This window comes from Nilaparvata lugens, chromosome 12 (assembly GCF_014356525.2).
Source record: "Nilaparvata lugens isolate BPH chromosome 12, ASM1435652v1, whole genome shotgun sequence".
Lineage (NCBI taxonomy): Eukaryota > Metazoa > Arthropoda > Insecta > Hemiptera > Delphacidae > Nilaparvata > Nilaparvata lugens.
The window spans coordinates 22,087,068-22,113,240 of NC_052515.1; the positions used below are offsets into that span (position 1 = coordinate 22,087,068).

A 26,173-nucleotide genomic window follows, 5' to 3' on the forward strand; every position below is an offset into this window, starting at 1 on the left:
ATAGTCAATGTAAATTCTACTGTATTATTCTAATGTCTAATGAAGTGAATGGATTTGAATCGAAATTAACAAAAAACGCCATTTATTCATTCCTGAAAATGAATTTTATAAAATTCAATAATGTTCCACAAGTACGATTTTTCAAAAAGGTTTTGTGTTATCCCCAGCTTCATAAGAACTGCTTTCCTCAAACGAATATAAATCGAAAAACTCTTTCCCTCTCATAAATTAGGGAGGATTAGGGAGGAAAAAACAATTCATCGAAGCTATCAATTTGCGCTTCTTGGTACAAAGAAATAACAACAGTTTGAAATAAATAAACAAACTGTTCCATGAAAAAAGCTTCTTTCTTGGGGTTGAAGGAAGCAAATAGTTTCGATGTCCTTTAGTTTTAGTGAGGCATGAGGAAGAGAATTGAGAAAGAAAAAAGTGAGAAAGAAGAAAGAGATGAGTTGGTAAACATCTATTTGGCAGAGGACGGGAATAGTTTTATGGGCGCATGTGCGTGAGTGAGTTGAGAAATAGAATTGGAATAACAAGAAGAAGAGGGTGGGAGGGTATGGAGGGGTTGAGGAGGAGTAAAGGGAGGGAGAAGTAGAAAAAGAGAATGAGGGAGAAACGGTGGAAATCCACACCTGACCATGTTTATTGCTCCAGTTGGAAAGGTACCACAGAAATAAGCTGCTACGTTGAGATTCTCTTCAAACTGTCAGCATATCTCATATGTATAACATAATTGCTCCCCATTCAATCAATGCTGACAGATCACAGTGAATTTCATCATAGGAGTTGAGAGTAGAATGTAAGAAGAAACAAACGTGAAAAAGAGGATGAGGATGAGGAGGAGGAGGAGGAGGAGGAGGATGAGGAGGAGCAGGAAAGTAGGGTTGGAATACGAACAGCAAGCTAGCCAAATTTGGTTTAGTGAAAGGTTCCACTTTTTCCCTCAGATGACGTCAGGATGGAAGGGAAAGAGAAGAGTGAGAGGAAAGTGGATAAAAAAGACGATAAAAAAGACTCGAGTGAGAGGGAGTAAGGAATTCTCCTTCTTACTGAAATGAGAAAGATGGAATAATGAAACGTCGTTATGAGAGAGGGAAACGGAGTGAGGAGAAGACTGTTGGAGAAAGAGTAGGAGAAGAAAGATAAGGTGGAAGATATGGATGAGTGAGCGGAGTCGGAGGAAGAGAATGAGAAGATAAGAAGACGAAAAGAGTTGAAACGAAGATTGAGATAAGAGAGCAAAACGATATTCTGTTGAGAGAAAATTAAATATGAAACTTACGGAATTGGGACGTTTAGAGTGGAATGGTTTGGGAGCGGACTTAACAAATAAGTGCATACAACAAGTACAGTAGTGAAAAATTATCCACTCTTGAATAATTTTCTTTCGAATGGAAAAACTTCCAGGAAAAGTATATCGAAGTGAAGATGAATAAATAGAGCGGAAATGAAGTGAGAATGGGAAAAGATTCAAAAAAGTTACTTGGAGAGTGTGTGAGAGATTGGAAAGACAGAGTATGAGAGAGTCTGTGTTCTATGGGTATGAAAGAGAGCGAACCTTTATGGTTTAAGAGATTAATCGACTTGAGATTAAGGGATGGATATTAATTATAATTTCAGATTCTATTATGGGGAGACAGACATAGATAGATAGAGAGAGCTTAGCTAATCTGCAAGAATATCCAAACTTGGCCTTTTGTCATAGATAAGGCCCGGTTTCAATTACTGACGCCGAAACTATTTTTGTTCAACGATTAAACAACGGTTTCGAGAAATGAAATCATGGATTGTCAAACAATACTGTAGAAAGCAATAGCTGGCATCTATCTACAAAATGTCGTTATTTTATTCGGGATTTTTAAAAAAGTATAAAATAAGATTTATTAAAAATAGGATCTTATTAAATACGATTTTTTTTAATTGAATATGATAATTCTTGTAATCAAGGAAGCTGTTTATTCAAGGAGACATTCATAAATAGTATTGGATGATGAAATTCTTTCGATTAATTTATTTATATTTGTTATGTTCATTTTGATAATTGTATCTATATTCATTTTCCTGATCAAAGAACGTATCCTAGGTCATTTTTTTATGTTCAAAATCTCATGTTTATTTTGCTAATCCAAAAATGTAGCATTGTAGTTGACAACGTATTCCAATATGCGACTTTGGACTATGGATCGAACAAGCTATACAATATGTGCTTCCGACACCAAAATCTTCGAACTTTTCCAGGGTCTTTCCAATTTTCTTTTTATTCCCAACTGAAAGATATTGCCTGGATTCCAACGCGATAGAATCCTACTATCAATTCTCTGAACTCAACGTACCATTCTCTCTATTTTCCTGCAAAAAGCTTCCTATAATTTAGAATGGTTCAGTCCTGAAGATAAATATTCATCTCTGGATGAATAATCAGGATTTTCTCTTCATAACTCGCAAACTATCTTCATTCCAGTTACTTTTCTCTTGATGATTTTCGTTCAGAGAAATTGATCTGGCTTTCTTAAGCTATTAAAGACTCAGTTATTGGTTCAAAGGGATATATATATATATATATATATATATATATATATATACTGAGTCTTTAATAGCTTAAAAAAACTGGATCAATTTCTCTGAACGAAAATCATCAAAAGAAAAGTAACTGGAATGAAGATAGACTGCGAGTTATGAAGAGAAAATCCTGATTATTCATCCTGATATGAATATTTATCTTCAGGACTGAACCATTCTAAATTATAGGAAGCTTTTTGCAGGAAAATAGAGAGAATGGTACATTGAGTTCAGAGAATTGATAGTAGTATATATATATTGACTATTGATACATCATGATTTTCTTCATTCATTCTGTTTGTAAATGATTACGGTACTCATTTTATACTTAATAAAACATAATAAATTGGTAACTATAATATTGCTATAGTTTCAGTATCTCAACTGTCGCAATATTCATCTATTGGATGAGGTAAACATATAATACTCTATTCATAAATAAGAAAAAACAGGCTATTGCCCGAAACTTTTTCTATTTCTCAACTTCTCTGAAATAGGTTATGTCCAAAGGCTATTAATTGATTTATACACCAAATCATGATAATATGTCAATAGATTATTATTCCAATTCTCAATAACAAATTATCCCAATACGTCAATTATTATTCGAGGTTGAGTGGTAGAGAGGACTTGAAAGTCCTAACTCCGCCTGATAAAGAATTTTTTCATTTCATTTCATTAATTTTTTATTAGCATGATGTATAAGATATCTAAATTTTGAATCGTGAGTATTTGATTCCATTTCCAACCCAATAATGCCCTCCTGTGAAGAGCCTTCAATTGAATCATATTATCCGTTATTCATGCATTCATTCCATGAGAGTGTGATAAGGATAGCATGATTGAGGAGCATGGCTCATGATTGAGGATGGCTTGTTTCAGTCGGTAATGCAGTTGTCCATAGTCAAATCATGCAACAAACCATGACTTTTCTTTTTTTGTTACATTGACCACTGGTCACACATCATGGTTATCAACAATATGTTGACAACAGAGAGAGATGGAGCATTCAAGGCTCAAGACTATGACACTGAACTCACACTACTTCCGGTTTGAACTTTCTTTAGAATGTGTTAGCTTTACTTCATTCAATGATCGATGGAAAAACCTTCAAATAAATCGTATATCGTAAATCGGAAGTAAATTCTATACTCTCTGTTTGAAACCATGAATTGGAAAAACAGTGGTTCATTAACACTGGCTTTCACTCTTAGTCACTCCGTTCTCAAACCATTGTAGAACTATCTCTTTCTCATGATGGGAATATGTGTTCTTCATACATGATGATATTCTAAGAATGTGATCATTTGAAAAATAACTTCTCGATATCAATCTATTTATTTGTATGATAGTTGATTCAGCTACTCTAGAACATGGTACACCATATAGTGGAGTAGGTCAATTTCCACACAGAAAACACTTAACATGAAGAGGACACATTATAAGAAATTTTTTCTAACTAATCAATTTAATTGTAATTTATCAAATATTCTGTGTAATTGATGTAGTAGTTTCAGTTTTTTGGGAAATAAATAAGTTATTTATAGCTATCCTACACATTATGGATGATAACAGCTTTGTTTTTCAGATTTCTATAAACAATCTCTTTGATCTCAAAATATCAAACTACTCTATGGTGGTGAGCTTCAAATAACGTTCAATGAAATGGGGACGCAACAGTCGAGGCCTGCGACAGTAGAGGCCTCCTGGCTGTGACCGTAGAGGACTAATTTTCAGTCTCTTTACCAGACTCTTTACCAGGAGTCCTCTACGGTCGCAGGCCTCAAATGTCGCAGGCCTCGACTGTCACAGACTGTCTTTTGTCGGTAGCCTCGTTTGACTCGACTCAATAAAGTCATCTCAATATCATTGTTATGTGGGAATTCCTTCAAATAGTTGAGTTTATTCCACAGACATGTATTTCTCAAAATAATTGAACTTTTTTTCAATGAGAGAGCGATCTATTGAATGTAATCATGGAATGAGAATAATTATTGATGATTATTTCAAACTATCCTCCAACCAAATCTGGAATCAAATTTCGTAATATTTGAATGATTGTCTCGCTTTGTTGATGAATCATTACTTTATTATCATTAGTGTATGACTTTCAATGGTGGGGAGATCCAAGGGTGGTTCCACCTCGCCGTATATAGTCCAAAGTTCCCTAATGGGAAACATTGGGAAAACTGACATTAAGGTCATAGTGAGTACAATACTTAAAATTTACACTTTTTACTTAGAAATAAAGTTATTTTAATCATTACTTCATTCTATTATCATTCTGAGAGTTGAGTGACTATTGAACTCAAGTGACCTTCATTGAAGATTTATTATTATTATTTATTTAGCGTAATGACAGTTAAACAACACATAGCAACACAAAGCTCTATTATAATAATTAATACCCTTTGAAGACTATTGGAGATATTTCCAATTCAATGTGATAATTTGTTGACTAAACATGAAAGGTGAATAATGAACCATATAAGGACTCAGCTTCTCAGCAGCTATGCCGGAAGGAATCGTTAACATTGATTTGAAGCTAAACATGAACTTGGCTTCTTCCAAATAAAGACAAGAGGTGAACGAAATTGAAGCTTGTACTATTCGAACTTGAGACGGCCTTGACCTAATGTAGTTTGGACTTGAGTAGCAGTTTATTGCTTGAGAAGAAGCTTGAAACATGCCAGATGGTGCCTGCATTAGATAGTAACGAACTCTGTTACCTAATAAGGAAGCCGATTCTATCCTTTCCTATTTTGACTTCATAGTGGAGACGATGAGTAATGTAACGCTCCAACAACAATATTGTATGAGTGTGCCCCTGAGAGCCTATAATGTACTTATAAGTTCTCGAGTTTGCAAACTATGCACAAAGCTTATTATAAAGTTCACCTGTTTGATCTTGTGTGCTGTGTCAACATTATGTGATTAGAGTTTTCAGATTAGTAAAACTCTTTGGTTAACGTAGCTTACACCTTCAGTACCGATGCCTTATTGTTTATTGGAAACTTAATATTCACAAGATGGAGGGAAAGATTACATGTAATCGACGTAATAATGAAGCAATCAAGTTATTAGTATGCAGTAATTGAATTTAATCCCAGATTCGAAATTGATTAGATCACTATGATCTGATTCATGTCCACCTGTTCAATTTCTAACTAGTGTATTCCTCATGTAAAACTTGCAACAAATATATTTCTGTGAATAAAAAAGTGAAACATTGGGTTTCACCCTACTGGGTGACTCACATAAAAAAGCCTCATAAATCACATGAAACACAATTTCGGAGCTACTTTTATGTGCGCCATTCTGTATCATGGCAGAGAAAATGTGGCATATTAATATTCTCTTCAGTTTTTAGACATAATTTGAATCCACATATGCCAGTTTCCTGTGTCATACCACAATTTAAATAAGAAATACATCCTTTATGGTCATACATTCCCATATTTCTCCTTCTTTTCTTCATATCGTTCAAAAAACTCTAGCCATGCATGCTCTAATGCCAGAGTGAGTGATATTGTGGAATAATACGACCCCTTCATGTTTACATTGGACTGATGTATCATTCAAGCAAAAATATGAAATATACGTAAGAATTGAGTAATTGTAATACTCATAAAATAATACTGAATAATAAATATGTAATGAAGTAAACTAATTGAACTCAACCAATGACTCCCTTGAATTGGTAATACATTAAAGGCCCAAAACCTCCTCTCCAAAAGAAGAGCTCCAGCCTTCTAAATCGGTATATAGGTCGAATCAAAAATAGCCTGTATCTTGTTTTGATTACGACTCTATGGAGACCTGCCAGAACACTTTATAACGTGTCAGCGCCTACATGAAACACTTCACACCAGATCGCTTCATAAATATTTTGAATATTGACAACTGTAATACAAGATGTCTTCTACATCTTTCGAAATCATCTTTCAGAGCTTTTTTATGAGTGTGTTTCAATCTATGACTATTTTTACAATCAGCAACTTATGACTGTTTATTTTCGATTTTCATAATCGATTTATGACAATCTATGATTTGGAGCTGAGAATTATTTTATACTCCCATTTCAAACTCTTCAATACAAATAATACTAGTCCAATATAAGATGCATAAGAATAATGCAGTTAGATATTATTGTTCATGACACTTCTCTCTTGTAGATCTCTAAACTGTAGATTTCAATGAATCTAATAGAGTTCATCAATATTATTCCTCAAAAACATCTACAGTAGTTATTAATATGGTTGAAGTTCAATGCTTTGTTTTTTTACAGATTTCTGTAATTTTAACATATTTCGTAAGCGATTTCTATTGAAGAACATAGAACTAATGTTATAATAAAACTATACCGTATTATGTTGTGGAACAATTCCGTTGAAGAAACTAAAGGGTAGATTTAAACTTGTAGAGAAAATTTGGAGTTAGAAACGAATCAACGTAGTAGAAGAAGATTTTGCACTAGGACTTCGGCCTCACTGAGTCTATTGAATGCTGTAATTAAATTCTTGGCATTGATTTCAATGTCCGTCATCTCTCAACCCGAATCACACCAGCAATAAACAGAATCCTTGATTCTATTTTAGAATTGGATAAGATAGGTTTTAAAACGGTTGACTCTAGAAAACTCTAGATGCGATAGCTCATCTAGCTTAGTGGTTCTCTTCTCTGATATTCGATTCCTTTTTGTCTTCCTGAAATAGCTTCAGTATGATATTTTCAATAAAGATCTATGATATCATATCATATCATATCATATCATATCATATCATATCATATCATATCATATCATATCATATCATATCATATCATATCATATCATATCATATCATATCATATCATATCATATCATAAATATATCTATCATAAGATATCAATTGATCATAATTATCAGTTTATGAAATTCATCCGACTCACATCTATAGTTTTACAATTGCTAGTCTGTGAACGAGTTCTAGAAATAAATGTCTCCATCTTGAATCTCTTTGATAATTCTATTGATTCTATAATGTTATTGATATATTTCTGTCTTTGTGGATCAATCCACAATCCAGCGAGAATGATCAATAAACACAATTCAGCAAGTATCGTATCATGTAGTATTAAGTATACAGTATCGAGTATCAAGGTTTAGAAAAGATTCTAAGATTTAGAGAAGAAACCAAGGTTTAGAAAATACTCAGAGCATTCATAGTATTTCATACCATAGTGTTATCGAATTATCAGCTCTAAAATTCGATAATAGATTACGAATGGATGGATAGCTTCCATATGGAAATATGTTCCACCTATTTCTGACAATCATATTCACATTATCTGATCAATTTTTTCTCATATAGGAGGAACCTGAATTCTGAATTTCAAGTCCCAATTTTCTCCTCTCCTCTATTGAGGATAATATTTTTTATTGTTATATAACCAATTATTGTTTTCCATAAGCTCTTGATTCTCATCCAGAATTGTTCAATGGATTTTTAATATTATTGCTGTTGTTATGATTTTCTCGGCATATTTTCGTAGCTTGTTTCGAAAACAATCAATTAAGCAATTGTTACTCTTTGATACTGTCGATAATTTGAAATTACTAGGACACTCTACTACCTGCATATCAATGTGCCTCCTATCAATGTCAAAGACCTATACAATTATTATCAAGTCCAATTACCTTCATCATTTCTGTTGTTTTGTTTGTTTTTTCCAAATCAAATTTTCATAACTCACTGGGTTTCGTTTCCAACTACAGCAGTCTCTGTACCAATTCATCTTTTTTCTATGTTCATAGAGATCATTCATCAAACTTATTTGATTGAATCAAAACTAACTACTCTTCTATAAGATCGTATAATTTCTAATTCTCTTTATCATTCAATTCCAATATGTATTCCAAAATCAAGAAGATTTTATAACTCAAACAACAACTACGACAGTTGAAGAAGAAATAGATGTAAACAAAAAATATTATCTCAAAGTTGCTTTATACAGTACTTATCCTCAAAAGAAAATTGTATTTTGAACAATGGAATTATCAAAACATAAAAAAGAAATACATTTTTTTTAAGGAATTGAAGGCAGCCATAAAGATGATTTAAAAGATGATCTAGTTAGTGTAGTACCTGCTGATACCACAAGAGATGAAACTTTAAAATACTCAAAGCATCAACTTGATACATGATGGTTTGGTTATTTTTTATGATTTCAAAATTTTTGTTGCTTGGAATATGCAATGTGAATGTGGAACAAGTTCAAATATTTCCTCAAGTTATCTGATAGAAAAAATAGAAAATATGAGTAAATGACAGGAGGAAATATGGGTGACCCATTATTCAAAACTTGTTACTTTTTTCGTCTCAACAAAATGCAGGTATACACCAGAAAAATCCAACTGTTCGAAGCTGTGGAAGAAAGTCAAGTAGTCCAGCAAATTTTCCAAGTTGGAGTGAAATTTCACTGCAGAGATCTACTCACCTTTTCGAAGAAGTCGTCGGTTGGCTGGTCGGTTGGTAGAGCACAGAACACTCACTTGCTACCACAATTTCGAATGATGATTTGGAACACCTTCCGTCGTGTAGTCACTACTCACTATGCACACGGCACTAACGCGGTCGTGTTGGGGGGAGAAGCGACCCCCCGACTGAGTCGTGAGCGAACTGAGTGAGACAGAATTCTCAAGAAATTCGGACCGTTTGTGTGGGTGCTATGAGTGATGGAGGGTGGTTCATAGGAACGACTCATGGAGAGAGTTTTCTCTTATCATCACTCCTTCTCTCTCTCTCTTCCACTATGTCACTCGCTCTTTAACTCTCTCTCACTGATTCTCTGTGCCTCTCATCCTCATCTCTCTCTAGTACCCACTTATTGCTAGTCTTGTCACACTCGCTCTCTGTAACTTTTCTCTGTAAAATTATTCCCTTGTATCTCTTTTACCCTTCTTTCTCTTAGTATCTGCATTTCCCTCCCTCGTACTTCATCGTTCTTTCATCTTTCTCCTTCTTCTCTTTTGAAGCACTGTTGGGAAAAAATGCCAGAAAATAATAAGTAGTGACTCAGTGACATGTTGTGACTAACTAGCAGCGTGTAGTATTATTAATAAAAATAAGTTACTAATAGAAGTCAGAAGTCATCATCTAGATCAAGTTCATAATCATTCACTACTGGACTAATTGATATACATTATCCACAAATAATTAAATACATTATTATCATAAACAATTGATGATATCATAGAAGAGACATGAACAAGTAATAATATTATAATTATAATTGAAAGTACTTATCCATTCATTCTTATGGCTTTTATTGGGAGAAATATTTTTTCGGATGTTCTGCTTCATCGTAATACCCAATCTCACCTCCCATTTACAAAAGTATATATTATGTTTATTGGGTGAAAGTTCATTTACTAGAAATTTCCACTCATTGAAAGTACTAATGAGTTACAAGATTTGAGTTCGATGAAGATGGACATCATGGTAAACTGGTTTGATCGCATTCATACAGTGAATGTGGAAATGATCGAATCAAGATTCATGTGGATATAAAGTTATGGAGATGAGGTGGAGAATCATTGCTTGCTGGTCAAGAAATTCGAATAATGTTCGATTGATTGGTTGAACCGTTAAATATTTGAAGTAGTCATCTCTCCGTTCTCCAAACATTCATTTGATATTGGTTTGTTTATTTCACTACTTATTTTAAGTGGATGAAAATACCGTTCCCGATAACATCTCTCTCATATTGTCAAAATAGTACTGATTTATTCACTCTACTGTATTACTTGATATATAGTAAGTTATTTAAAGTGATAAATACGCCCCTAAAACTCAATCATGAAATTAGCAATGCAATTCCACCCAATTCCTATCCTGATAAAACTTGAAATGAATTATCGTTTCAAAATGGGAATTATCCATTGAGAAATCATACAACTAAATAATAAGGCCTATCAGTTAAAAAGTGGATAAGGTAAATTGATTGAACAGACTACTAACTTTTTTGAGGTCCAGCTTTGTTTCTAAGATTCAGATGTAACTTTTGTGAACCAGCAACTTAATGTTTCATTCGGTTGAAGAGTACTACATCAGGAAGGAAAACAATAGAAAAGAACAACATAGAGTTTCAATAAAATTTATAAAGGAAACGACGGTTTTAGAAACTTTACTGTACATAATTATCCGCTGGTACAGTAGTCAACTCCCTTTTCATATTCAGGGAGCACTGCTTCCTTTAGCCTCCTAAATTCAAATTGAATTGTCACTATAGAGTGGGTGTCCAGTACAGAATGGAAATCATTGTAAACGCGACTCTAGGTGTGTCAGATCCAAAACTTAACCCAAATCTACAAAAAATATGGTAGTTAGAGAAAACTAAAGCTCCTTGTATCATAGTTCGGCAATAAGATTAATTTGTTATAAATTTGCAATTAGATTTCCGGCAATGATTTTGGGATGATCTCTGTTTTGCAGGAAGGAGGATACGTTTTGTATGGATCAATTCTATGTAGAGTGTGTGTGGATTGTAATGTATCTCTGTGAAAGTTTTGCCGATTTCAAACGTAATTTATTTGGTAAATTCATTTAAATAAAAAAATAAGGGAGAAATGAATCATTTAAATGAATATCATTATCGATCATCAGCTCTTATGTATCGATTCTTACAAATACTCAATAATATAACAAATTTTAATTGCTTTTCCACGCTCAATAACAATCCAATCATAATTGAATTCAAATTTAATTACTCCCAATCGTCAACCATTTCAAATTCAATTTCAATACCGATGAGGTATTTAATGTTCAACACATTTTCTGCAGTAAGATCCACTTTAAACTGTCAGCACCCCTCTTGAATAACATTAATGCTTCCCCTATTCAACCTACTCTGAAAGTAAAAAGTTCTCTCACTACAGCAAAAGAAAAAACCGCCACCAATTGCTCCATAATATTGTTGGGTGCGGTAGGGGAGGGGAAGAAAAAACCACCACCAATTACTCTATATTATTTGATGGAGTGACGGGGGGAGATTGGAGTATCTCAAAAATCAAATCAATTAACCAACTCCACAGGGCGACACTAATTAATTGACACAGAGCGAAGCCATAAGGATTAGAGGATGGCTCACACGTGTGTGAATGTGTGTGAGTGTGTCAGTGTGTTGTGTATGGTAGTGCTGTTTACAGAATCTTGAAATAGATCAAATTGGAACCGAAATAGAAGGCTGACTGTGTGGTGGCCAGTGGCCACACCTGTTCTTCGTGCTAGCGGCAGAAAAATACACGCGCCTGTATTCGATGAGGAAGTGTTTGGAAATATTTTATTCATAAGGACTTGGATGATGTGCTGGTATGACTCATCATTCTTCTGACTCATCAGAGCTCTTTTGCTAATTCGCCAGGTTGGATTAATGAACAGATTTAGAATAAGTTTGGACAAGTACTGTACTGATATGAACAAGTCTTCTCAAAGTAAAAAAAAGTACATAATTTCATATGAATTTTATTGGTGTGGAGTCTCTTGCGGGAAAATCCCACCTCACCTGCATAATTATATAGTTTACGCCACCAATGGGCTGACGACTGTCTTTCTTCAGCCGGGACCGACAATTTATTGTGCTCATCCGAAAGGAATTAAGATTAGCTTTTGAAGCCGAGCATATTATTCAGAAATTTCCCTGAATAGATTTTGTATTCTAGTATGATTTGAAAGTTTTCCTCTGAGATATTCCTCAATTGATAATAGGACATCTGCAAATACAAAAGTTTCTCATTCTATTTCTATAACAACAGAAAAACAATGAATTACTTGAATGGTAGCCTAATAAATTAAGAAATGATTTGATAGACATTGATATAGTCAGTTGTTCCTGTAAAATATAATGGATTATGATGAAGCCCTAGTCACGCCATCACTTACAAGCTATCTAAGGGATTTTAAGACTCAATCAACCACTTTGAATCATATTTTGAGATCAAAATATTTCTCAAATAGACTGTGAAGCCACCAATTCTATTTGGCAAATTCTCTTCAATTGTTATTAATAATGAATCATAATCATGGTAGCAGATTCCAGGTAGCAGAATTTCTAATACAATATTCATGATCATTTGTAAGAAACAGAGTGATGACTTTGAAATGACGTGATACAAAGGGAGGAAAGCTACAGTGGTTCAACAATATTATAAAGAAGCCATCAACAAATAACAATGAGCTCTTGTTTTCAGATGAGAAGCAGAGTCGTGGAGTATACTTATAAGAAGTTGTATTGGGGAATCCACAAAAAGGCTTCTACGTCATTTCTTTGTTGTCTCGCTGTCTTGTTTTGATGGGATAAACATTTGAAAGGAGAATAATTTTCAGTTTTATGTCTTCATCAAACTTGCCTTTCCACAAGATTTCCGTTGTTTTCTCACGCGCTTTACTTTTCGAATTAATTATGTAAACTGTTTAGGATGTAATGTTGCAACTGTTTCACGCAATGAACTACTCAATGAAGCTAAGCGGAAACTGTTCAAATAAATATTATAGCTGAAGATACGATATTACATAATATATGAGAAAAAATTAAATACATGGAAATTAGAGGACGGAATGGAAGTAGCCGATGTTGCTGACGTAGACTCTCACCTCACATTCAATAATAATGAGTCATAATTCAATAAAGATTTTTTCTATTCAATTCAATAATACATTCATCAATATTTATCAAAAATATATGAAATATTCAATATATAATAGTCGTACAAGTATAGGAATATACTGTAGTACGTATTGTTCTTCGTATAACAGATAATAAAGTTATATTACATTGCTAAAACCATCCTTTTAACAGTGAACATACACTCAAATTCTTGTCTGAAACGCCCTGACTGATTGATAATTTATCATTAAAGAGGTCACTTTTGCACCGTTCTTAATATAATGGTCAAACTGGAAAATTATATAGAATTAAAAGCGTTTTTTCCTGTTGAAAGACGATGCAATTAAGAATTATCGTAATCAAAAACCCTCAAATAAATTTGCAACGAAAAAAATTCTAGAAATTTTCTTCAACAGAGATCTATGACCCCAGAGACACATCCTAAACAGTTTACATAAATCCGAAAAGTGAAGCGTGCGAAAAAACACAACGAAAATCGTGTATTTTTTGAAATAAATCACATGGAAAAGACTATGCTTTGACATAAATCACACGGTAAAGTGATGACTAATAAGAGCGGAATGTTTTCTTTAGCCTTTGCGGGTTTGAGGTAGGGGGTGGATAAGGGGGGATGCTGCGGTCAGGGGTAGGTGGGCGACCTAACCTCAAAATGTTGAAATGTAGGTGAGGGGAAGAGTGTGGAGATTGGATAAAGGCCAGCCGAGTAATATAATGAGTAATACTAGCAAACGTAATGTGGGTGGACATTCAGAGCAAGGATGCAGTTGGAGAGAGAGAGAAAACGTCTACAGGAGGGAGAAAACAGTTTGAGGGAGTGCAAAAAAGTGGAATTGATGAGTGATTTATTGATTATTAATTTATATGCTTGTAATGTGTGGTTAGTATGATGAGCTCTATAATAAATTCATAGGTGAAATCAGGTCGTTGAAAGATTATTTGAGATTTGTCTAGCGAGTGGGAGGCTATTAGAGAACTTTTATTTTTTTCATTTATTTACTCATTTACGATACAAATGACACTGATGTAATAACATTGGTAGATAGAATAAGGTAGTCCTTGTGGTATTTTTTATCCAAATTTCGGTGGCACAGTTCAAGATAAGGATAGTCTTTCACGTGTACAATTTATATATAATTTTAGTCGAAAAAAACATGGATACTAGTTTTAAAGTTTGAATTTCGATGGTTTTAATTGATGAATATTATTAATTAGAATAATTGAAAAAAAAAACTTCTGAATAATTATTACGATACAGTGTCACGGAGTGATCCGTGGTCTAGTGGATAGAGTGCTTGCGTAGGAGCATAGAGATCTCGGGTTCAAACCCTCTCACAACCAAACGTTTTTTAACCAGATCACTCCCGTGTTATCGGATGGGCACGTTAATTGTCGGTCCCGGCTGAAGTATGACAGTCGTAAGGCCCATTGACGACTCAAATTATATATTCGGGCGGTGGGACCTTCCCGCAAGGGACTCCCCCACCAACCAAAGCCATACGAATTTACTTTTTACTAGTGTAAAAACATTCTGTAACTTGACTTGAACAATGCACAGACGTTTTATTTATTCGAACATAGTTGTTCTTTATTGCATAGTTTTTGAGCCTGTGATAGTGTTCATATGCATGAGCTGTTTGTATTGGATCATTGTCTTATTTTCTCAACTCATTGATCATTTTCAAAACATGATCTTCAACGACTTTCAACTCATGGTCATGGTGATCTTCAACGACTTTCAACTCATGGTCATGGTGATCTTCAACGACTTTCAACTCATGGTCATGGTGGTCTTCAACTCATTATTCATCTTCCTATACTTTAAATTGATATAGAAGTCACGAGGGAAGATTATTAGAAATATTCTTCAACAGATGTATCTTCTTGATAGAATAATTGAGTTATTTTATACCTTTAACTCGTCCACTGGTCCCCGATTCATGGAACAATCAACATTTGGGTACTTTTTACAATTGAATTGTACAGGAAGAGATGGGTTGATTTTAGAGGCACAGAGTTTTGGAACAGGCAGTAATGCCTAGCCCGTGAGAGGAAAAAGAAGAAAAAGAAGAATGGGGAGTTTCACAGAGTTTGAATAAACTATAACATATTGATGAATTGGCAAGAGAATCCACCATAACATTATTATCATGAAAATTCGAGGATTGTGATGCTGTGGGGATTATAGATAAAGAAAATTCTAAGCTGGATAGAGTTTCAGAATGGAAAACAGAGTAGAATTATGATTGAAGTCTATACTAGATTTATAAATGGATACGGCCCGTTTAATATTTGTAGCCAAATCACCAAATTATATTAATAACATTCGGATAAATTAAACTCAAAGGAAAATAAAAGATTTCCAGTGGACGAAAAAAAATGGTGAGGAAGAGTGAGGGAGTAAGGACAAATCAATAAGAGAGAGTGGATAAAGAAACGGGAAATTCTCTAGCGGCAGCAAGAGAGAGAGAGAGAGAAAAAAGAGATTGAGAAAGAGGAAGAGAGAATGATAGGAATAATGGTATAACTTGGAAAGAGATGGAGAAGTCGTAAAAAACTGTTGCTGATATTATCATGAGAGATTAAAATCCAAAAGCGATTATGAGAGAGAGGGAATCAGAAAGAAGCGTGAGAAGAGAAAGAGAAAGGGAATAGGCTGGAGACAACCTATAATGTTTGTAGTAGAAGACTTGTCTATCTTCAAAGCGTTTGATTTGCCACTGCTTACAGAGTTAGGATGCTCTAATATTAGCTTAAAATTAACAGTGACAGCATGAAGTTTCGAGAACATTGAATATGTGAGATGGAGAGAAGACATGCTGAGAAAAAAAGAGAGTGATGCTGAGGAGGATATGGGAGAGAAAATGTGGGATAACTATGAGAATGTACGAGAGGATGACAACAAGAAGAAGATTTTGAAGAATAAAAAAAATAAAAAGGAGAACAAGATTTGGAAGAAGAAAAAAATATAAATTTTCTAGGAGGACTAGTAAGACAAAGATGGCAACGAAAGAAAGGTAACAGTGTAATAGAAGAACAAAGAGGAGGAAAAGTATGGAGGAGAGAAAAGAGGTTGATAAAAGAGAAATAGGTGAAAAAGCATGAGAATGATCACTCATTTATTTATCTATTCATTTATTTATGATGAGAATTAAGTGAGAGAGAATAGGTACAAGAAATGGAAACAGACAAGAATGAGAGAATTAGAATTGAAGAAAATGTGAGCAGTGGTATTGGGATTAGATATGAATTGAGCTTAGTTCGAAAACATATATTTTCTATAGAAACATGTTTTACGACAACATGTTTCTGTGTTTTTCAAGAAATTTTCAAAAAATGGCTGGGACAACTCTGGTATGAACTCAGCTTAATTTATATGGAGCTCTAGTAAATTATCATTTATACAGAAATACTTTAATGATATCTCTCATATTATAAGATAATCTTGAAAAAATTGAAATTATTTCTCTTTATATTGCAATTTAGGCCTTCTACGATACATGGTAGAATTGCATTATAGTAAACGGCACGAAAATAGTCGGATGGAAATCGGAACAGATGAGTGCAACGTTGCCAAATCGATCAAAGTTGTCCACAGCTGATTATAAATGAGAATCAACTAATATCGTATAATACACCTGACGATTTGGCAAGGTCTATTGGTTCGGGGGTGAGGAGGTACTCGGCCGTTCCAATTTCCATCGGGCTAATATCGTGAGGTTGACTATAGTGTTGATAGTGTACTACTTGCATTGAATGCTTTGTATATATTTATTTTATTTCGTGTATTGTTTTTATTTTTAGAATTTATTCTGACAGAAATTATTGTAATCCAATGATAAAATCACTGTACAAATTACCAATCTTAAGCCAGTTACATTCACATCGTTTTTTGGACATACGTTTTTTTGCCTACCTTATAAATTCTATTAGATTGAATATATTATGTTTGTCAAGTTTCGTCTAATCTGGTAAAATTATAAGGACGTTAGAAAAACGAACGACCAAAAATCTATGTGTCTGTACTGGATGTACACATCATTCAGTGGTGTAGTAAGTTAACTTTAGTTACAATGTTCTCACAGAGATTAATAATATTGTGATTTCACACATGAATACTTGATACTCCACATACTGCTTCATTTCATGGCATGAACACAACGAAATATTTCAATTCACGAGTTAAAAAATATAGATTCTGGAATATTTCCAGGGCCAGTGGGGAGCCGACTGTGTGCAACAGTTGAGTGGTGCGCCGAGGGAGAGAAATGGCTGTTTTTGGCGCATAACGGTCGTGGGAGCTCGTCACGTAATTGCCAAGTCTATTTCCAGAGTTGTGGTCATTACCTGTTACAAAATTTGTTTGAAATTGATGAGTGACCTCCGAATACCTTGTGTTTTAACGATGAACAATTTCGCCATGCTTATTATCAGTTGGAAATTATCTTGAACTGAGGGATTATCTCTTGAAGAAGGTTGAGGTCTGGTTACTCATTACAATGAAGGATATACTTGATATAGAAATAACTTGAATGAACCATTCAGCAGTTCTCAGTTACACTACGGTACGGATAATGATCTCTTGAAAACAAACTCTCAGTGCCAGTTGCACAAAAGCCGGTTAAATTTTAATCGTGATTAATTCCACGAGAACCAATCAGAGAAGTCTTTTCAAGAAACGCCTTCTCTGATTGGTTCTCGTGAACTTAATCACAATTAAAATTTAACCGGCTTTTGTACAACCGGGGCTCAATGATTTTAAGAATAATTGTGAGAAATTAAAGGAGCGATGGCGGATGGGATGCGAGAAGCGACTCTAAGTTGCAAAACTTGTGAGAAATTGAGATCTACTTCAAGGAAGGATAATTACTTGATAATTGTTGATTTTATTTAAAATTTTCTGATATGATACTCCTTTGAACAGACATTATTTGATATAGATTGCTCTTTGAAACACTACTAATAGAGTCATCTTTTAAAAACAAGCTCTCAATTATTATCATGCATGAATTCAGATTCTTTTCAAGGAAGAATAATATACTGAATATAAAAATAATGTGAGTAGATAGTTTGGTTCTTGAAAGTAGCGTTCTAGTATTATTGACAGTTGGCAGTAGTCTCCAGAGGAAAATATCAGATCGGCTAGATTTTAATTTGGCTTGCCTTTGAAATTAAATGAACATAACCTAAAATATTCTGTTCAATTATTATGTTATGAAGGTAACAGGGAAGGTTGGGGAGGTTAGGTTTTTGACTTTGAATGGCAATATGTTGATTTTATTCGAAATTTTCTGAAAACTCTAGATAATAAACACAGATAACGGAAAGTTTAAATACAGGACAAACTGAAATATGTGATGAAATGAATGTGACCCGTCTGTAGTGTAGCCTCTTGACAGTAGCCTATACTACAGATGAAGTGGTCTCTTCAAGACATGCTCAGCATGTTTTAATATAGGTACAGAAATTAATGTAAGATGTGAACTCCTATAATTTATTATTTTAATTATATTGCCATTTTCATGAATTATTCTTGAGATGTTCTTGGCCAAGCACATTTTGATTGCCCAGCTCCCAATAATTTCAGTTTGGCTAGTTGCATAAAGTCAACTCGTTAACTCTAGGTTAACTAGGAGCCAATCATAATGTTTTTGTTTTTTTAATTGGGCTGTATTAAAGATAAGGAAAAAGTTTTATCTACTTTGAGGCGTCACTACTTGAATCGTTCTACGTAAATTACCTAATCGTGCTTGATCAAGAATGTCATTCGAATAGTTTATAATAACTGCCTCAGTGCAGGAGTTCCATCTGAAGAAGTAAGAGTGAAAGTCATGTTATCGCTAAAAACGCGTCTCATGCATCATCTCTTAGAAAATATCTGTGTCTGGGTGGGTGTATTTCGATTAGCCCAGGTGTTCGATTATTCCAGGTGCTCGATTAGTCCAGGTATTCGATTACCCCAGGTCGGACTTTCCCGATTAGACCAAGACCTGGTATAATCGAGACGTGGGCTAAACGAGACGGAATGTTTCGATTAGCCCAGTGGACCATGTTCCGATTAGTCCGATAACATGACTATAAAGTACAGTCCGTACCATATAAATAGAGCCCACCCGGCTGAAAAGTATATCTTTATTGGCAATGACCTTTTCTAAATCTGAGTATCCATGAACATTTTTGAAAATTGGCTCACTTAACAAATGATATTTTGTGATTCGAACAATAAAAAAAAAACATGTATTTAGTGCTTTTATTCAGTTTTTATAAGGAACTTTATCAGACGATGTTTTAAACACATTCTGAGATGAGACATCAATAAAAATCTTCATCGAGAAAGTTTTTCATTTTTAGGGTAGGAAAGTTTTAGGAGCAAAAAGATTAACTGATCTAATCGAACTACTGGGCTAATCGAGACGGAATGGTTCGATTAGCCCAGTAGTTCGATTATACCAGGTCCTGTGTCTCGATTAGACTAGGTTTCGTTCATACCACCTGGTACAATCGAACTAATGAGTTAATCGAAGCATTCCGTCTCGATTAGCCCAGTAGCTCGATTGTACCAGGTTTCGGAGCTTCATTGTAGAATAGGAGCTTCATGTATAATCGAACACCTGGTCTAATCGACACACTCCCGTCTGGGTGTATCACATCATTGGATATGTAGCCCAAATATAATCATTATTCGATGTTTAATTTATCAGAATGATTTCACCCAAACGTGGAAGAAATAATGCATGGTAAGTTCGAATTAATAGTTATGCAAGGGTGTGAAGTACGGTATCAATTTTCTTTTTCAAAATTTATAATATGGTAAATGCATTCGAGTACAAATGAAACACTTGAATCAAAATTCACATTAAAAAAGTGAAAAACGTGGACATGTAGGTGAGGCTCCAGATCAGAATATTGTAGTTTAAAAATAGTAAATTTCCAAATAATAATATTTGTGGAACATTTATCAGACGTTGCAATGGTGTTGTATTCAGGCACCTCCAACTTATCAAATGGAACCAAATCACAATGTTCTCATCAGAGCCAGAAAACTTTGGAAAATAACCAGGAAAAAGATTCTCAGATGATGTAGATCTTAAAAATCGCTCCCAAATTCATTGTAAGAAAAAATACACACTGACTCACAGAGACTCAGAGCAATGAAACTAATATTTACAGTTAAAAAATATTGTGATGAGTCTTTTGTTCTATTTTTGGTCCAAGAACTCTCTGTTTTGTCTCTAACTTCCTTTCCTTTTACTGTTTCTCTCTCCTTCTGTCCCTTCCAACAGCCAACAATAGCACCATCAAATCGTTGACCCGCTTCAAGATTTGTCTGAAATTTTGTATTCTTGTCTCTCAAAACACTTAAATAATAACAATGTTTACTGAAGAATTTCAGCGATGATCAATAAATTCACAGGTCATAATCATTTGGATCCAGAGTTTCATGATTTACAGCTTATAATAAAATGAGTTGGATGCTTGGTGTAGTTTACTGCGTGTTGGTAAGCTGATACTCTTACGAAATATACATTTTATTCGGAGTTTTTAAATTTGAGTTATACTTCAAGCACTTCAAATAGTAGTTGTAGTGTTATTTGAACTAGAATGCATCCCTGAATTGAAACTTGGAATATAATATTACTGTATTTCTGGACTGTTCGCTTCAAATTGGAGACTATAACCATAGAGAAACGATAGCATAAGTATATATCCCATGGTATAGGGCGTTTATGTCGCAACTTTTACTGTTATCCCAAGCCGATAGTTCACGTAGTTCTTTCCCATGCAGCTGTGTGACGCTGGTAGTCTCTCATATTGTGACGTTCATACACTCTTACCCGGTCAAAACAGTAAAAATCGACAGTAATCGGCTTGAGATAACAGTAAAAGTTGCGACATAAATTCCTTATACCATGCGATATCTACTTACGCTATTGTTTCTCTATGCTATAACGCAGTTTTTCGGGTACTGAAGCGGTTGAATCTTCTCACTTTGTATCTATTATCAATAATTCATGTTCATTTCTAAACGTCTTGTTCTTGAACGTCCACTTCATTTATCCAGTTTTCCATTATCTCAATATATATAATATTGAATTACGTTCAATTAAGTACCTTGAGAACTTGAACGTATAAAAAATTCAATCACGTAAAAGAATCAATGATCATTGACCAATCTCATTCATTCATTCAATCGTATGGTTTTGATGCCAACATCAGCATTAGATTTCTTCTTTAAAAAGAAGAGGAATTAAAAATCAGGTCTCAGATCGTCGTCTTCAAAACATAGAATATCAGTTTCAGGCCTAGCCTAGAATAAAATAATAGTCAGTTTTTCTTCCAGAGCCACTCACCGAGTTCATTATTTAATCTTACACTGAAAATTATTATACTTATATGAAACAGCCGAAAGGCTGTTCATTATTTTGTTCAAAAAACATGCTGTCTGCTAATCTAATAGTCTACCACTTGAAAACAGATCCAACCATTCCCAGATTTTTTATATAAGCTATGAAATTCACATCATCCATTTTCAATCATACACAATATTTCGTTATTATAATGCAATTAACGATAAATTATTTAAAAATTCCTATGAAGCCTGATTGCAAATATATGGCTGATAACATAGACGTTTTGGCATGAATCGCATGGACATTAAACCTAGAAAGGTAACTTTCCAAAATAGGCGATTAAGGGTAACCATGAGTGAATTTTACTCACCTTCCAGTTCTCTCTCAAAAACGGATAAAATTGGCTGGATACCCTCTACCAAGACTAAAGCCGTACACCGAACAAAAATGTTTGACAAAGATGTTTGTTGAAAAAGTTTAGGCAAATTTTATTATGTTTGACAAAAAATGTTCGCCCGTGGTCAGTGTGCACTTGTCACCAAACAAAATATTTGTAAGTGGGAGCAACAGGTTTCATTTTTTAAAGCTGTTTTACAGCTGTCAACAATGAAGATGTTTGCCGAACATGTATGTCGAACATTTGTTAGTGTGGACACGGCTTAAGGCTCCCCCCCCCCAACTGTTCTGTTTGGAACAGCATCGATAAAGAAGTTGAATATGACTTTGAAAACAGTATAATTAGAACTGAAAACTAATATAACTGAGAACTAGTGAGTAATACAGGTCATTTTTTCAAAAAATAATATTGTATATACGTTTTGGCATGAACTGCATGTATATTAATCCAATATTTCGGTTTCAGTAGATGCCATTACTTTCGCAATAGTCATCTCCTAAAAATATAAGACTAATTGAAATATCTTCTACAACAAGCAGTTACCACCAATTAAGCTATCTATTATCAAAGAAATCAATAGACTTTCCTGAGTGGAAGACTTTTTCACAAATAAGAGAAGACCCTCGTATCAGACTAAATTGGAATATCCACTACAACAATGACTTACCACCAATATTTTGGCTATTTATTATCAAAGAAATTCATAGACTTTCTAGAGAGCAACAGTAGAGTCTCTTTGGTGGAAGAGAGTTTGGGTGGTGTTGTATGACTCAGCTGGCGAAAGCTAAAAATAGCACTTCCATTTAATAAGGCCCTCTCTCCAACACTCACCACTATCACCAACAGCTCACCACTATCCAATGCGATCCACACATCATCGCTGCCGCCGTTTTTTCTGCTCTTCTTCAAGTTTTCTTTAGTGAGATTCACTTCATACTGTCAGAATTCCTTTTAAATAACACTGCAGCACACCGTCCAACCAACGCTGACCAGCTTTTTCGCTGCTCCTCTCGAATACTTTTATAGTGAGATTCACTATAAACTGTCAGAATTCCTCATATGTAGCATTAACGCTCCCCATTGAACCAATGCTGACAGGTTTCTCTGATCTTTTAGAAGTTCTCCATAGTGGGATTCACTTCAAACTGTCAGAATTGCTCATAAGTAATATAAACACTCCCCGTTCAATCAATGCTGACAGTCTTTTCGCTGCTCCTCTTAGAGTACTCTATGATGAGATTCACTTAAATCTGTCAGCATTATCAATGGACAACACCAATGCTTCCCGTTCAACCAATGATGACAGCTTCTTCGCTGCTCCTCCCAAAGTTCTCTCCAGTGAGATTCAATTGAATCTGTCAGTATTTCTTACAAATAAGATCAACGCTTCGCATTCAACCACCAATCAGGTGTTGTTAGCACTCACACTCATATTTCGTTGGTCATCACTCAACTCTCACATAACTGCTTTACAAGTTTGCCTCGTCGATATAATGATCTGCTGAAATATTTTTAACTACGTTGAAAGATACAATTAGAGGCGGAATTCTTAGGGGAGGGGGGAGGTTTTTGGGAGAATAAAAAAGGGTCGATTGATATAAACATATTTCAAATTCTGAAATCGACTATATTCAGTAACATGACTGTAAAAATATTTATTTTTGTATGAAAATGCTACATAAATCCATCAAGAGAGAAATATTAAACAACATGTAAGACCAGTTACACACACATCGATTTTTGGACGTTCGATTTTCTGAATTCCTTCAGATTGAACGGAATTTGACAAACATAAAAATCTGGTGTGGTGGACTAACACAACTTTCCTTGCCGTTATGAGAATTGATCACCTGACGCTAGTGTTCACGCGCATCTCATGTTCGCAAGTCTACTTATAAACAAATATCTGAGCCAGCTGGTGACAGGACAATAACGCTGGCGACATACGAGGTCTACTATCTCTTCATAGTGAATCATTTCATAGAATCAACAGTTGCCAAGTTTGCAATTGGATAATCACATTTTCTCGAATTTCGAGCTTATTTTCAATTTTAGGTGAAAATGTTACATAACAATAATTGTAGAGGTTTTCATGCTCAATCTTTTCCATTCGAATTTTCTTGTTCAAATTGTATCTGAAGCCTGATAATTGGGAATCTAAAATCAAACTTTGCACAGATAGGGCGGAGCTCCTGAAATTTTTACAGATATGGGACTTGTGGCAGTTGATAGAGTTTATCAATGACTATTTTAGGTATAAATTTGATCGAAATTGTTGGAGCCGTTTTCAAGAAAATCGAGAAAAACCCTGTTTTTGACAACATTTTCTCCATCTTAGCCGCCATCTTGAATTGCATTTGATCGAAATTGTTCGTGTCGGATCCTTAAATAATTGTAAGGACCTCAAGTTCCAAATTTCTAATCATTCCGTTAATTAGGAGATGAGATATCGTGTACACAGACGCACATACACACATACACACACACACACACACACACACCACACACATACACACTCACACACACACACACACATACAAACCAATACCCGAAAACCACTTTTTTGGACTCAGGGGACCTTGAAACGTATAGAAATTTAGAAATTTGGGTACCTTAGTTTTTTTTCGGAAAGCAATACTTTCCTTACCTATGGTAATAGGGCAAGGAAAGTAAAATCTGTTTCACATCATCTGTTTCATCTAATATTATTTATAAGGACGGCAATAAATTATACTTCTAAAAATGTGTGTGTAACTAGCTTTAATCTACACACACACACATCGATGAATTCCTCCTCATAGATTTTATCAGATTAAATAGATGAGATGTTTGTCAAGTTTCGTTTAATCTGAATATCGGGGAACCGAGCTTCGCTCGCTATTTATTTATTGTTAAACAGAACTCAATTCTTTAAAATGATTGGGGAAGGACTAACAGGCACAGCCCGAAACTGTTTCTTCCCCGAATTTTGATTTATACACTATAATATTCCAAAAAGTAGGTTATGTTCCATACACTTGATTTCAGGTCAAATTTTCAGTCCAAATATGAAAACATAAAAGTTCTAATTTAGATTGTTCACAAACCAAATTGAATAACGAAATAACACTCACTAATCACTTAGAACTGGAAAATAATGATTAACTTTGAATATTATGATATACCATCTCATGTCAACAAATCAGTTTATTCTGATCGAGTCAATTAAAATGTCTAGATTTCTCGAGAGATACGGTAAGCTAATTGATTACACAGCTGATCTCCCACACAGGCACACGCATCTTCTGTTATCAACAGACGACGAAATTATCATCTGTTTTTCCAAGGATGAATTATCCTCTCCATGTCCTTCAGCGAGTTTTCTCAGGGATGAGACCTAGTGCAATCAAATGTTTTCATCATAAACCTACTATGTTTCAAATTTAGTGAAAATCGTTAGAGGCGTTTACGAGAATCGTTGAACATAAATAACCATATAAATATCCAGATAACCAGATAATATCGGGGCACCGAGCTTAGCTCGTTATTTTTAATATCGGGGCACCGAGCTTCGCTCGTTATTTTTATTATTTATTGATAAACAGAACCCAATTCTCTAAAATGATCGTGTTTATATTTCACAGCTGGCTATATGTCATCTTATATGAATTCCGGGGATGCGATAGTTTGGTTTTTCACATACTCACTTTTTTACTATCCACAGCTGTTTCAGCCAAGGATGAATTATCCTTTTAATGTCGTTCGGCGAGTTTTCCCAAGGATGAGACCTAGAGCAATCGAATCTTTCTATCATAAACCTACTATGTTCCAAATTTCGTGAAAATCGTTAGAGCTGTTCTCGAGATCCGTTGAACATGAATAACCAGATATAAATATATAAAAATACAGAAATTGCTCCCTTAATATAATAGGATAGAATCCATAAGAACGGCAAAAAATCGTACGTCCAAAACTCGATGTGTGTGTAATTTGCTCAACCAAATAATTTCCACATCGTGCGGCGTTATTTGCTTTTGTACAAATCTTCTACCACCTCATTCACTCTGTCTAGCAATCAAATTCAAGCAGTCATGCTATCATATTAAACCGTGAATTATAAATTGAAGCAGTTATAGGCAAATAGACTACCTGTTTTTTCTTCTCGCATTGGATTATTCTATTGTCAATAAATGTATGATTTTCCTCTTACACACAGATGAAT

At 34.5% G+C, this 26,173-nt stretch overlaps 1 protein-coding gene across 12 annotated transcripts in view; it reads right to left on the reverse strand.

Annotated features, from left to right (window-relative positions):
• The window catches only part of LOC111051022 (muscle LIM protein 1), a 45,624-nt gene extending 36,174 nt beyond the window's left edge, over positions 1-9,450 (reverse strand). For all 12 annotated transcript variants that reach the window (XR_005572652.1, XR_005572653.1, XR_005572655.1 and 9 more), the window contains exon 1: positions 9,040-9,450. The gene's annotated coding sequence lies outside the window, so the exon portion shown is untranslated. The remainder of the gene's footprint in view (positions 1-9,039) is intronic.
• Positions 9,451-26,173: the final 16,723 nt, after the last annotated feature.